Below are 15,200 nucleotides of genomic sequence, written 5' to 3'. Positions count from 1 at the left end.
AGGTGATAGATAGATAGATAGATAGATAGATAGATAGATAGATAGATAGATGATGGATAAATAGATGATAGATAGACAGACAGCCAGATAGATATGTGATTAAGCAATTTGCAGAACATGTCAGTGGCGGCATAGCCGTGATAGAAAGTTGGGGTTGTATTTGAAATACAGAGTTTAAAAGGTCCCAGCATTTGCAAGAGTGAAACAGGAGGCTTGTGAGTTGGAGACCAGCCAGGCCTACATAGGAAGATTCTGTCTCAAAAACAAAAATCTGATGTCTTATTGACATTTAAATTAACTATTTTTAGTTGCTATACAAAATAATGGATCCCATCGTGACATTCTCAAACATACACCTCATTGTCACTTGCTCATGTTAACCTAGTTAACCTAGTTAACCTAGTTAACCTCACCATCACCTCATCTGCTTTTGTTGCTCTCCCTCCTCCCCAGTGTGTGTGTGTGTGTGTGTGTGTGTGTGTGTGTGTTTGCATGTAGGTTTGTTAAAAGTAGAATCTATATATCAAAAAATAAGCAACACTTTATCTGTTTACCCCTGTTACCCTCTCCTGTTCTCCTCTCACTTTATATCTGGTCTTCCCCCTCTACTTGTCTGTGAAATATATAATACATATTCATAAATTCATAATAATGTATACAAAAGAGAAAGCATTAAGTGCTTATCGAAGTCTGACTTATCTGTCTTAACGGGATTCTCCTCAGTTCCACCCACTTTTCTGAGAATAAAATAATTCCCTTCTCCTTCGTGTCTGAACCAAAGCCCACTGTTTTAGATACCGCGTGTCTGAACCAAACCCCAGGGTGGTTCCACAGCGTGGCTGTTGGGAACTCGGCAGTAATAAGCGTGTCTGTGTGGCATCTCTGAAGTATGCTGACTCGGCACTCCCTGGCTGGTGTAACAGGGCCACACAGCTTTATCTGAGGATCTAGATAATGGTCAGCCTTCCCTCGAGGGCTCAAACCTTAGCACCACTTAGACAAAATAAAACAAACACTGTGACAGCAGCATCACACACTGAGCAAGACTGAAAGATATACTTGACCTCAGTATAAGCCCACTAATGAACACAGCGCAGAAAATAGCAAAACTCATGTCAAGTGTACCATCAAGTTAAAAAGTCTATCGGGTAAAATGTAGAAGTAGCCAATTAGCGAGGCAAAAGAAAGGATGCGGCAGTACATTGAGCTCCATAGAGACAGCGCCGGGGCAAGCGAGAGCCGGACGGGCACTGGGCGACTCTGTGCCTCGCGGAGGAAAATCAACTAAACATGGGCAAAGGAGATCCTAAGAAGCCGAGAGGCAAAATGTCCTCATATGCATTCTTTGTGCAAACCTGCCGGGAGGAGCACAAGAAGAAGCACCCGGATGCTTCTGTCAACTTCTCAGAGTTCTCCAAGAAGTGCTCAGAGAGGTGGAAGACCATGTCTGCTAAAGAAAAGGGGAAATTTGAAGATATGGCAAAGGCTGACAAGGCTCGTTATGAAAGAGAAATGAAAGCCTACATCCCCCCCAAAGGGGAGACCAAAAAGAAGTTCAAGGACCCCAATGCCCCCAAGAGGCCTCCTTCGGCCTTCTTCTTGTTCTGTTCTGAGTACCGCCCAAAAATCAAAGGCGAGCATCCTGGCTTATCCATTGGTGATGTTGCGAAGAAACTAGGAGAGATGTGGAACAACACTGCCGCGGATGACAAGCAGCCCTATGGGAAGATGGCCGCCAAGCTGAAGGAGAAGTATGAGAAGGATACAGCTGCCTACAGAGCTAAAGGAAAACCTGATGCAGCGAAAAAGGGGGTGGTCAAGGCTGAGAAGAGCAAGAAAAAGAAGGAAGAGGAAGACGACGAGGAGGATGAAGAGGATGAGGAAGAGGAGGAAGAAGAGGAAGATGAAGATGAAGAAGATGATGATGAATAAGTTGTTCTACCGCAGTTTTTTTTCCTTGTCTATAAAGCATTTAACCCCCCTGTACACAACTCACTCCTTTTAAAGAAAAAAATTGAAATGTAAAAAAAAAAAAAAAAAAAAGGATGCAAAGTGGAACAGAGGCTAAATAAACGGAGGGGAAGTGGAAGAGAAGCAAAGAATGCTCTCACGGGGAAGAGAAAGAACAGAGGATAAGAAAAGGGAAAATATTTATCTAGAGAAAAGTTAATAAATATGATGATGCCATGAAGAAATCCGTTATTTGCATTTTAACCTAAAATGTTAATTTAAAACAATGAGAAAATTAGATAAATATAGGAAGGGGAACAAAAACTAGAAACATAAAGCTTTTTAAAAATATATAAAATTAAAATGCTACTCAAAGTACAGTAAAGCAAAAGGTGGAGGGGCACAAAGAAAGCGAAAAATTCACCCAATGGTTATGAAAAAATTAAACAGAAGTAAACGGAGAACAAAAAAGAAGTGCATAAAACCTTTAAAAAAAAATACAGAGTGGCTGGAACTAGGTAGAGTGTCTGCCCAGTGTGGATGACCGAGGTTCCATCAGAGCGCTACCTTAAAACAAACGCAGTGGCACACTCCCGCAACCCACCCCTGCGAGGTGGAAGCAAGAAGAGGGCAGTTCAAGGTCATCTTCCATTACCTCAACAGTTCACTGCCAGAGAAACTATTATTTAAAGCATAGTAAAACAGGAAGGGAGGGGGGCAAAAATACAAGGCAAGAAAAAGAGGAAGGGTTTGGGGTAGATTCCTGTGGCTGCTTTACTTCCAAAACTGAAGTCTTCCTGGAACAGTGGGGTCCACTGAATTTGCAGATACGTATATGGTTTAAGCTGGTGTTGAGTCTACACCCGAGGAATACCGGGCTTCTGCAGAGCTGAGTAGTCATTTCCCTTCTCTGCATTCCTACGCCCTCTGCTGGCAGGCTTGCCTTTGCAGTCTGGATTCAGGTCCTCACACCTTCCTGAGATTCTCCAGTCCACATTCCTGGGGCAGCTCGGGAGAAACTTAGACAGCACTGAGAAATACGCAAATGGACCCGTCTCTGTATTTTCATCGTGTGTGTGTGTGTGTGTGTGTGTGTGTGTGTGTGTGTGTGTGTGTGTGTGTGTGTGTGTGTGTGTGTTTGTGTGTGTGTATCTGTGTGTCTGCGTGTGTCTGTGTTTGTGTGTGTGTGTGTTTGTGTGTGTGTGTGTGTGTATCTGTGTGTCTGCGTGTGTCTGTGTTTGTGTGTGTGTGTGTTTGTGTGTGTGTGTGTTTGTGTGTGTGTGTGTGTGTGTGTGTGTGTGTGTGTGCGCGCGCGCGCGCGCAGGCACTTACCCTTTGTAAAAACTTTCTCTCTTTGAATTTTTTTTTTCTTATCCTGACTCTTCTTCAGGACAATCCCTGAGAAGTGATTTCTCACACCCATTTATTTTTTTAATAAAACTAGCATGGCACTCTGCTTCTGTAGTCTCAGACACTGAAGAGACTGCGCTTGAAGCTGGATGTTTACAATGAGCTGGGCAACACAGCAACTTTGATCGGTAGACACAGCACAGTGGGCAAGACTCAAGAACCCAGTTAGAATTCAACACTCCTACAGCCTTCTGACTTTTGTAGTCCAACTATACTGGAAAAAAGCCAGCATGCTGTTGGGAAAACCTGGGTATCTATACAGTAAAGGAATGAAATTTGATCCTTCATTCTCACCTTGAACACAAATCAGTTCTAGAAATCTCAATGTTATACCTGAAACTCTAAAACTTGGAAGAAAGAATAAGGAATACACATTAGGATGCAGGCTCAGGTAAGAACGTTCAGAAGAGGACCCTGATTGTCCAGGAACAAGAACCCCACAAGCAACAAACAGAACTTCATATCAAGAGTCTATACTGCAAAGGAGACTGTTATCTTCTAAGGGCAGACTACAGAATGGGGAAAATGTCTTTGCCAACTACACATTTGATAGAGGATTTGCATCTAGAATATATAGAGAACTCAAAAATGAAACACTAAAAAAACAAACAAACAACGCAATTTTAAAAAAAAAAAGCCTATGGACTATCTGAGCCTATGTTCTTTTGAGAACTCTGTTATTTTTTGAATGTTATAAACTTACAGGATCCTAGACAAAAGGTTGCTTACAGCATGGAGCACGGATGACACAAAAGCAGTTGCATCACTAAAAGCCCAGCCAGTCTGAATGAGGACTCATGACAGCTGCATCTCCCAGAACTATACAGGCAGCTAAATAGATTAGTCTCCTCCCAACAGTGCAGCTGGTTGGAGGGTCACCTCCCTAGGTATATGTTCAGTGCTTTCATAACCTGGAATAAGAAGCCTTGTGAACCTTTGCAGTATAGACTCTTTGTTTCAGGAACTTCTTGAGATTTGTGAGTTGCTTACTTCTCAGATTTTATGGACCTACTCCATCCTCCCTGGAGATGTTTCATATTTGGATATAATCGTTACACAACCACCAAATCTCGTATCTTAGAATAATTTCAGTAGTGAAATTTTTCTCTGTCAATAGTTACAAAGCACAAATATTAATTTTAGGAGGAAAAAAGTGGAAATTCACCTGAAGACATTTTCAGCATATATTTTGTATTACATATCCCTTTATATAAACATTTTTTTCATAAATAAGTTCTATTATAAAAATGTCATTTTATTTAACAGGATGTGTTGGGTTTTTATATGTGTGTACTGAAAATATATGGGTGCTTATATATACCTTAATACATATATGTTTGTCTGTATACATACTTAAAATATACAGCATATGATGGTGTGTGTGTTATAGACAACACTTCTAACACAGACAGATCAAACTTTGGCTTATTGTCCAAAAGTTTGATGTCAAGTGTTGAACTATAGCAGATGAAAATTGTTGAGTTTTTTTTTTCTTTTAATCCCATGAAAACATCATGGGCAATGTCTTGAAGTCCAGATTCTCATACATATACAGACAGGAGTGTGGTTAGAACACACTCCACAGGTTGACTCTTTCTATCACAAACTTGTGTACAACTGCGCCATGTCTCTATCTCCCCACACTAGGCAAGCTCTACCACACTCTGTCAGTATGAGAAAGTAGTCAACACTGAAAACGATCAGGCCAGTTGTTCCTGAATATTCAGGTCGACATCTCACCAGCTATTTCAAAAGAAGTTGAAAAGCTGAAAGTGAGAAATGAAAATTAATTGATTTAAAATTTAGCTGAACTGGAGAATCTAAGCTCATTCCACTATGCTCGACTTAACAATAGAAACGCAGGAGGTGAAGCCAGTCTGTGCAGACTTTGTTGTGAGACAGTTTAACTCCATCCAGGTTACATCCAACCTCAGCAGGTTATGTCTGTCCTTAGTCAGCTGCCTCCAGCTGCCCAGCTCTTAATATGGAGGGTCTGCTGCATTTTTGTAATATTCACTGTCCGTCTTTTCTCTTTCTTTGACATTCTTCAGTTTTGAGGGATTTGGGATGTTATGCCACGTACTGCTGAGCTGATGTGAAATTTTCTGGAATGTGTCCATTCTTGGAAGAAATATCAGAAACAAATGTATGTAGGGGTCAGGCTAGAATGGAGACGCATTGCCTAAGACCCTTTCTCCATAGCCTCTTGGCTTTTGGACTGGTACAATGACTCATCCTTGTTGGTGTCTCTTAGTTCAGACAGCGTTTGCCTTGGACCTTACATCATTTCAGTTATAGGTCTTTCCTTTTCTCAGCATATTTTTAAGACAATTCTGCTTAACTGTCTGCCATTACCAGAATGGGATTCTTTCCCTGATTATCTGGTCTGGCCCAGCCCCACATTGGGAAAGAGGAGGCAGATAGAGGCCAGAGTCCAAAATCAAATTAAAGCAGCAGACATCTAGAAACAAGGACTCTTAGGCTGAGTCTACCTCGAGTCTATTCTCAAATTCTGAAATGATCTGAGTTTCAGGTGGGGAAGTTCCCCTATTCTTTCCACATGTTTGGAGCCCTTTGTCTCCGTGTCCATTTATGTTCCACTTGATCTACCACGGCTGTTGGATAGAAGCTTCCCCTTATCCTTCTGTCTGGAGGCCAATTTAACCTCAGTCTGCTGATATGCCTATTAAAAACACTAACTTCGTCATTGAAACCTGTGAGTGTTTTGTTTTTCTTTTGTAACAGAAAATGGAGAGATAAGCTTGAAAAAAAGTTACAATAACAAAACCCAAAAGGGCTAGGAATATATAAACTGTCTCACTGTGCCATCAGCTACAGCATTACATGAGGAGACTCAGCAAGACCCATGTTTATGCCTGTTAAATTTGTTCTGCTTAGAATAGGATGTGCTTGTGTTTCTGCCCCCAAAATAATGGTCATAATATAACTAGGAACATACCTATTAAAAATTGTCATTATTGAGGTTGGGGATTTAGCTCAGTGGTAGGGTGCTTGCCTAGCAAGCGCAAGGCCCTGGGTTCAGTCCCCAGCTCCGAAAAAAAGAAAAGAAAAAAAATGTCATTATTAATCATCTTTGTTTTGATGATGGTGGCATTTATATGCTTTACATTTTAGAAGAGTTGTATCCCAGGGGGTCACAAACACAGATTTAAAAAAATAGAATCATAGTTATACAGGCGATTTTAATTGAAGATCTTTCACAAGTATGTGAAAACAGTACCAAATCAGAGCCATCTAGCGCACAAGTACAACTACCTACCTAGTTGGCTAGAAGTATAATTTGCCCATTGAAACGATTTCAACTCAGAGAGAAATTTAAATGACCCTGACTCTGCTTTAAAAAAAAGAAAAAAACTAACAAAATTATGTATTAAATATTTGATTTTTGTCTTTTTTAAAATTAGCCTCTTTATAAACTGTACTAAAACTGTATCAATACTCTAAGGCAGTCTTGTTTCTTTGAATACAAAGAACTAGAAAGTGGTTTAAAGAACTCTCCAGTTATAATCAGTCTACTTGCACATACATTTTCCCTGAAAGATTTCTCTTTTCAAGCCCTGCACGACTACAGGAAGCTCTTTATCTCACTGTAATTGTTTAGCATAGTCTTTAACTAGCTGGGATAATGGTATCTCAGAAGCCAGAAGCCATAGATGTACTGAAGTTTTTCTTTGTTAAAACTGACTTGAAATAAAGAACAGAAATCATAAAAACAAACCTGCTGAATCCTAAATAACACTTAATTACTTAATTATAAAAGTGCTTGAAATTTTGGTCTGTATACAAACTTATTCCACAGCCTCATTGGTAGCTTTCTAAATATTTGTCAGTTAACTAGCTACCAAGATAGCATAGATTTAGCATTTCCCATGTGTATACCAATTACAATAGCGATTTAAAAATATATATATATTCAAATGCAGACAACTTTACTGAGAATTTTAGTCCACTAATCTTCATATCAGAACACCAATGGTAGGTAGATAGATAGATAGATAGATAGATAGATAGATAGATAGATAGATAGATATTCAAGCTTCAGACACTTGAAATAACTTACTTCACATCAAGTGGTACTGCAAAATGACCAAGAGTCTAAATGATAGTCACGCCTCAGATGCCAAGGCAGAGATGAAACCAAAATGGAAACACACACAAGACCCAAATCCAACTACAGGTATACCTAGACAAAAATGAGTGACTCGCCAAACAAAGACCAGCCTGGTCCCAGCCTTATGGTGCACAAATGCCAAACCAGGATACAGAAATGGAGACAAAGTGAACACTCTGCCAAACAAAGCCAGAAGGGTCCTGTCAATCAACCAAGCAACTCGTCAGTAAATGGCTCAGTTGGGCCTTCGGCCTGATGAGCATATCAAATGTGCCCAGTTCTACTCCAGATTCTCCTTACAAATTGTCCAAGAGCAACATCTCGACCGCGTGAGTTTGCCTAAAACTCCCCAAATCATAACACCAAACAATCTCATAATAATCTTCAAAAATAAGACCAGGCCAAAAGCAAAAGCCAATTTACCAATACCTGTTTACAGAAAACCACTACCTGCAGTGGGAGAAGAGGGGAAGATCCTGGCAACTGGGTTCTCCTCAGGGTTTTAAATTTGGAGATTGATTAGCCACACATTTTCTTCACAGATGGCTGAGTCAAAATGATTAGCAGATATGCACATCCATGGTCTGCCTTCTTTGTTTCCCTGTATTCCCAAACAAATTAGGAAACAGAAATTAGTAAAGAAAAATGATTTATTTACACTTTGACCAACTAGGTAGATAAAAAAATAAAATTTCTTTCTACCATGCCTGTGGCAGCTTTACAATTTGTAAATAGATAGATAGGTAGATAGGTAGATAGATAGATAGATACATACATACATACATACATACATACATACATACATACACAGACAGACGGATAGATAGATGTAAAAGCCAGGAAATATGTAGATTTTGCTGTCATAGATAGAGTTTGATCAGTCTTTTCCTAGAATAATGTGAAAATAATGTGAATCAGCCCCAGGTTAACTTCCTTCTCTGCATGTTATCTCCATGCTCAGATCTCAGCATGAAGAGTCTGCTATAGATCACAAATTAGAGTTACAAGATGTTGCAAATAATATCATAAGAGCGCATTAATGAAGCCAAGTGGGACCTACATGGGAAATGCGTATGAAACTCCTGCTAAAAGTTTAAACCAAAGATTGAGCATTTATCTCCATTTCTTTCTACTCCTGATCTTTTCCTATTGGTCCCTTTTCCGTTCTGAGTCTCTCATAAGAGAACACATCCCACTCAGAATTGCTAAAAGGGCTGTCTGCTTAGAAAATGCCCTTAGATTTTTTGTTTGTTTGTTTGTTCACCAGACTGGAGAGACAGCTCAGAATGTAAAGCACTTGCCTTGCAGTGTGAAGATCTGAGTTCAGATCCCCAGAATGAACAGAGAAAGCTAGACCAAGTGGCATGTATAGATTACCTCAGCTATGCCAGATGAGTGACAGAGAAAGAAACACGCAGGCTGGAGGCTCACTGACCAGCTGGTCTAGCCTACTAGGCAAAGCTGTAGACCAATGAGCCAGAGACACCTTGTGAAATGAAACCCAAGGTTGTCCTCTGACCTATATACACACATATATACCCATACATACACATGTTATACACATACACAAACACAAAAAATAAGTTTTGTTTCATTAATAATGTAAACCAAATTCCACAGATATAGATTCTAAGCACTTAGTAATTTTAATGAATAAATCCAACAGCATGTATATGATCGTGCTGTTCTCCTAGTCTTTTATTCTGTAGAAAAGTCATAACCATTTTTCTACTGCTATTTTTGACTTTACTTTTTTGTTTGTTATTTGACCAATTACTCTTATCCATCATGACAAAACTCAAAACCTCCCAGGAGCTCTTGAGAGACACAGCACATAGATTGTTGCTCTCCATAGTCTGGGGGCCTCATTAAAATTCCACAGTCCCTCACCACCCCTCAAAAGTCAGATACACTGGATTTGGGGGGGGTGCTCTGGAAAGTGCATTTTCACAAACTAGCAGCTGATTCTGAAGGAGGTGGCCCCAGAACACAGTCTAAAGGTGTTAGAAAGTAATTCTGACAGCCTGGAAGGTTGATACTGAGCGGCTTGTCAAAGAAATCTAGAAAATGACCTATACTTTGGAGAATATGAAACTAATGAGCAATGAGACCATTTGGTTGTGTGACAGCACCCTGGCAAGACGACTATCTCGTGTTCCTGCTGTGGTCACCATGGCGTATTACAGAAACAGTGTTGGCCATTTTGTGTTTGTATGTATTTATTAATTCAGCCCAGTAAGGAAGTATATACTCGAAAGCACATAAGAGACATGGAATTTGTGAAGATCCTGGGGGATTTCAAAAGGCGCACTCAGTCTCTGTGGCTCTTAAGAGCCGTCCCTCTGTGATCACATTGTCTGTAATCACTCTGGCTTTGTTAGGACTGGCACACACACACTACCAAAAAGAGCTTTGAGATGCTCAATATATACAAAGACATTCCCTATAGACTGCAGAGAAGCCACAGCTCCCAACAGCAATTATTTTGAGGGCAACTGTATACCTTTTCTCAGCTCCTAAAGTTCCACTCCCGCCCACCCACTCCAACCTCAATGCCCTAGCATTATCTTACATTTGGGAAAACAAGCCTTCACAGGACCAAGGGCTTTTCCTCCCATTGATACTGGACAATGCCATCCTTTACTATATATGTGGTTGGAGTCATGGGTCCCTCCATGTGTACTCATTGGTTGGTGGTTTAGTCCCTGGGAGCTCTGGTGGTGTCTGGTTGGTTGATATTGTTGCAAACCCCTTCCGCTCCTTCTGTCTTTTCTCTAACTTCCCCATTGGGGTCCCCTTGTTTAGTCCAATGGTTGGCTGCAACCATCCTCATCTGTATCAGTAGGGCTCTGGCAGAGCCTCTCAGGAGACACCCATATCAGGCTCCTGTCAGCATGCATTTCTTGGCCTCCCCAATAGTGACTAGGTTTGGTGGTTGCATATGGGATGGATCCACAGCTAGGGCAGTCTCTGATGACCTTTGCTTCAGTCCCTTCTCCACTTTTGTCCCTGTATTTCCTCCTGGGAGTATTTTGTTTTCCTTTCCAAGAGGAATGAAGCATCCACATTTTGGCCTTCCTTCTTCTTGAGCTTCATATGATCTGTGAATTTTTTCTTAGGTATTCCAAGCTTTTGGGCTAATATCCACTTATCAGTCAGTTCCATGTGTGTTCTTTTGTGACTGGGTTGCCTCAATCAAGATATTTTCTAGTTCCATCCATTTGCCTATGAATTTCATGTAGTCATTGTTTTTGATAGCTGAGTAGTGTTCCATTGTGCAAATGTACCACATTTTCTGTGTCCATTCCTCTGTTTAAGGACATCTTGGTTCTTTCCAGCTTCTGACTATTATAAATAAGGCTGCAATGAACATAGTGGAGCACGTGTCTTTGTTGTATGTTGGAGCATCTTTTGGGTTATATGCCCGGGAGAGGTATAGCTGGGTCCTCAGGTTGTACTATGTCCATTTTTCTGAGGAACCTCCAGACTGATTTCCAGAATGGTTGTACCAGTCTGCAATCCCACCAACAATGGAGGAGTGTTCCTCTTTCTCCACATCCTCGCCAGCATCTGCTGTCACCTGAGTTTTTGATCTTAGCCATTCTCACTGGTGAGAGGTGAAATCTCAGGGTTGTTTTGATATGCATTTCCCTGATGACTAAGGATATTAAATATTTCTTTAGGTGCTTCTTAGCCATTCAGTATTCCTCAGTTGAGAATTTTTTGTTGAGCTCTGTACCCTATTTTTTAATAGGATTATTTGATTCTCTGGAGTATAACTTCTTGAGTTCTTTGTATATATTAGATGTTAGTCCTTGTCTTAGTCAGGATTTTTAATCCTGCACAAACATCATGACCAAGAAGCAGGTTGGGGAGGAAAGGGTTTATTCAGCTTACACTTCCACATTGCTGTTCATCACCAAAGGAAGTCAGGACTGGAACTCAAGCAGGTCAGGAAGGATGCAGAGGCCATGGAGGGATGTTGCTTACTGGTTTGCGTCCCCTGCCTTGCCCAGCTTGCTCTCTTATAGAACCCAGGACCACCAGCCCAGGGACGGCACCACCCACAATGGGCTGGATCCTCCCCCCTTGATCACTAATTGAGAAAATGCCTCACAGCTGAATCTCATGGAGGCATTTCCTCAAGTGATGCTCCTTTCTCTGTGATAACTCCAGCTGGTGTCAAGTTGACACTCAAAACTAGCCAGTACAGTCCTCTACCAGATGTAGGATTGTTAAAGACCTTTTCCCAATCTGTTGTTTTTGTCCTGTTGACAGTGTCCTTTGCCTTACAGAAGCTTTGCAATTTTATGAGGCCCTGTTTGTTTATTCTTGATCTTAGAACATAAGCCATTGGTGTTCTGTTCAGGAAAATTTCCCCTGTGCCTATGATTCTTCACCTCTTTTTCTTCTATTAGATTCAGTGTTTCTGATGTAGAGGTCTTTGATTTGCTTGGACTTAAGCTTTGTACAGGGAGATAAGAATGGGTCGATTTGCATTCTTCTACATGCTGACCTCCAGTTGAACCAACACCATTTGTTGAAAATGCTATCTTTTTCCAAAGGATGGTTTTAGCTCCTTTGTCAAAGATCAAGCGACCATAGGTGTGTGGATTCATTTCTGGGTCTTCAATTCTATTCCACTGATCTACCTGCCTGTGTCTGTACCAATACCATGTGGTCTTTATCACTATTGCTCTGTAATACTGCTTGAGTTCAGGGATGGTGATTCCCCCAGATGTTCTTTTATTGTTAAGGATAGTTTTCACTACCCTGGATTTTTTGCTTTCCCAAATGAATTTGCAAATTACTCTTTCTAACTCTATGAAGAATTGAGTTGGAATTTTGATGGGGATTGCATCGAATCTGTAGATTGCTTTCGGCAAGATGGCCATTTTTACTATATTAATCCTGCTAATCCATGTGCATGGAAGATCTCTCCATCTTCTGAGGTCCTCTTCAATTTCTTTCTTCACAGACTTGAAGTTCTTGTCATATAGATCATTCACTTGTTTGGTTAGAGTCACTGCAAGGTATTTTATATTACAAAATATGCCTTCTTTTAAAGCCATTTGCCTATAACTATCAGAAAAAAATATATAAAATTCAAATATCACAAATGGAATTCATGATGGTCTCAAATAGGTGTTGTTTATATACAGTGAGATATGGTTCTTTATAGACAATAAGGTATGGCTGTCTATATTCAGTGAGGTATGGCTGTCTATATGTAGTAAGGTATGGCTGTCTATAACACTGAGGTATGGCTGTCTATATACAGTGAGGTATGTCTATGTGCGGCGAAGTATTTCAAAATCAGGAAAGTACACAAAACAAGAAGCGCCTGAGCCTGAGTGGAAGTCAGTGTGCCTGAAGATCGGCAGCTATGCAGACATCACTGTCTACCCATTCTTTCCAAAATATTACAAAGTCAAGGTTGAGGTGGAAAGAAAGAAGAGCAACCACAGATATCATGGGAGATCCTTCTAAAGCAGCCAAGTCACTGGTGGCAATCATTGTGAATAAGTCAGTCAGTTATTCAAAAAGTGCACTCCTTCCCTGTTAGACTGACTTTCTCACAGGGGGCTGTTCTGCCTGCATGGCCACTGGCCTCAGAGTTCTTGCCTTGCCCACACCTGTGTCAACCGTGCTTCATGAACAGCTTCCTGGGTATGTAATCTGTCTCCTGCTGCTGGGGCCCTGCAGCACACACAGCAGATCTCACCGGGGCCTGCAGGACATACAGCAGATCTCACCGGGGCCTGCCAGGCTTCCCGCAGTGCTTGCTGCTACCTCCTCAGCCCTAGGCTCCTTGCAGTGGGGCAAAGTCTTGAACAGGCTTTACTTCCTCAGCCTTCAGGCCAGGACTTTTTTCCCAAGCAAATGCTTTGGAACTTGCTTCAGAGTCACTGAGTCTGCAACCTCTTTAGGGTCTTTGTGTGGTTTACACACACAGAGAGAGAGAGAGACAGACAGACAGACAGACACAGAGAAAGAGACAGACACACACACACGCGCACACACGTACACACACAGACAGACAGACAGACAGACACACACACACACACACACACACACGTCTGCACTTTCTGGAGAATTCTTCCCCACTTCTTTAGCAAGTCCCAATTCTCCTGTCATCTCTTCTCAGCTAACAGCTAACAGCAGGATTTCCTCCTGGGTGCTGGAACCACGTGGCTACCCTTCTCTGACTCACCAACCTCGGTTGAGCAGTGCAGGTTTCTAAGGATTTAAGGATCCTATACCGTAACTTAAGCTCCCTGGAAGACAGGTTCTACAACCCCTCAAACCGACCGTGCCTCATACCTTCTCTGTGCTCAGAAGCTCGTAGGAGCTGGATGGACGGTTGATGGACAGATGGACACTCTGTTGCTTCATTCATTCCTCCAGCTGGAGAGCTTCTCATCTGCTACTGATGGCTGTTATTTGTTTCACTCTTACTCACAACCTCATGTGCGTAAAGAGAACCTTCAGGGTTTATCTCTTATTATTTTATTTTCCACCTTGGAGAACAAAAGGGGGTAGTGATAACATATAAGTATCTGAATTCGAATTCTGTAAAAAATGTTTTAGTTGGTAAACATGATAATTCTTGGGATTTTAATTACATTAAAAATTTCAACATACTATGTCATTTCAGCCTGTTGATAATTAAAGAAAAAAAAAGGATCCAGATTGGTAGGGAGTGCCCTGCCCAAATTATGTTGCTTTGGGTAATGTAATGTGTTAATTAGAAAGTGGGAAAGTTCTGAATATCCTCTGCATTTTGCAAACACTATTCATCCTATTTGATATCTTAGTTTTCAATAGAATTTGACAATCTTTAGAAAAAGTAATTTAACATTTTGGCTTTAAAGACACAATATTTAAAGACAAGTATAAATATTATACTTGTTTAAAAGGAAATTCTGTGGGTTAAAAACTTATTAAAATGATATGTGTCCCATAATACACAAGCTATGTACAATTGTAAACAGAAATGTCTGCAAAACATGAGTTAGCATCTGGAAAAATATTCAATCCCCCACCCTCTTGTTCTCTCTCCCCTCCCTCTCTTTCTCTTCTTCTTTTTCTTGATTACTTGGCTTTGACTAAATTCTCTGACACTGATTTTGGTGTCTAAATTTGGTTTCTATCATTCTGCTTTTTTTTTCTTTTTGCATTGATCAGGAGAATTGACTAGAATGACATTTTTTATTCTGTAATAACATTGTATGCGGTCGAAAGGCTACTTCAGGCCACCTGTGAGCGGCATTTAGTTTGTGCCTTGTGAATCCTCAGGGCTTCACATTAGGAAACCATGGTGTTATTCAGTCTCTTCTGCCTTATAGATGAGGAAACAGAGGTGCAGACCCTGCTGCTCCCACATTACAACAAATCTGGGTGTGCAGCTGGCTTTCCGTCTTCCTTCACAAGGCCTCCTTGGAATTCTGGGATAGTGTTGAAGCGGCTTGTCTCTCCTACCATGCCTCTGACCAGCTAGCCGAAGTTAGCTGCTACCGACGCTGGTTCTAGACTCCGGACACTCTCCTCACCTTCCTGGTACTCCCAAGCAGTGATTCTGTCAAAGAAACAGGAAGCAACCAGAGCAATAGAGTATGGAACTGTGTTAGTCAGCTTTGCGGTAGTATGACAGAATGCCTGAGATGACAAAGTTTTGAGGGGGAAAGGTTTATTTCATTTACACTTT

General features: G+C 41.0%; 1 protein-coding gene and 1 pseudogene across 16 annotated transcripts in view; both read left to right on the top strand.

The window, feature by feature from the left end:
• Positions 1-15,200, top strand: part of Veph1 (ventricular zone expressed PH domain-containing 1) — a 255,757-nt gene that overhangs the window by 220,573 nt on the left and 19,984 nt on the right.
• Positions 1,194-2,433, top strand: LOC134485624 (high mobility group protein B1-like; annotated as a pseudogene). The gene has a single exon (XR_015675363.1). The product of XR_015675363.1 is annotated as a high mobility group protein B1-like, transcript variant X2 (transcript).

Source organism: Rattus norvegicus, chromosome 2 (genome assembly GCF_021556685.1).
Source record: "Rattus norvegicus strain SHRSP/BbbUtx chromosome 2, alternate assembly SHRSP_T2T, whole genome shotgun sequence".
NCBI lineage: Eukaryota > Metazoa > Chordata > Mammalia > Rodentia > Muridae > Rattus > Rattus norvegicus.
This window is presented reverse-complemented; position numbering and strand designations above follow the sequence as displayed.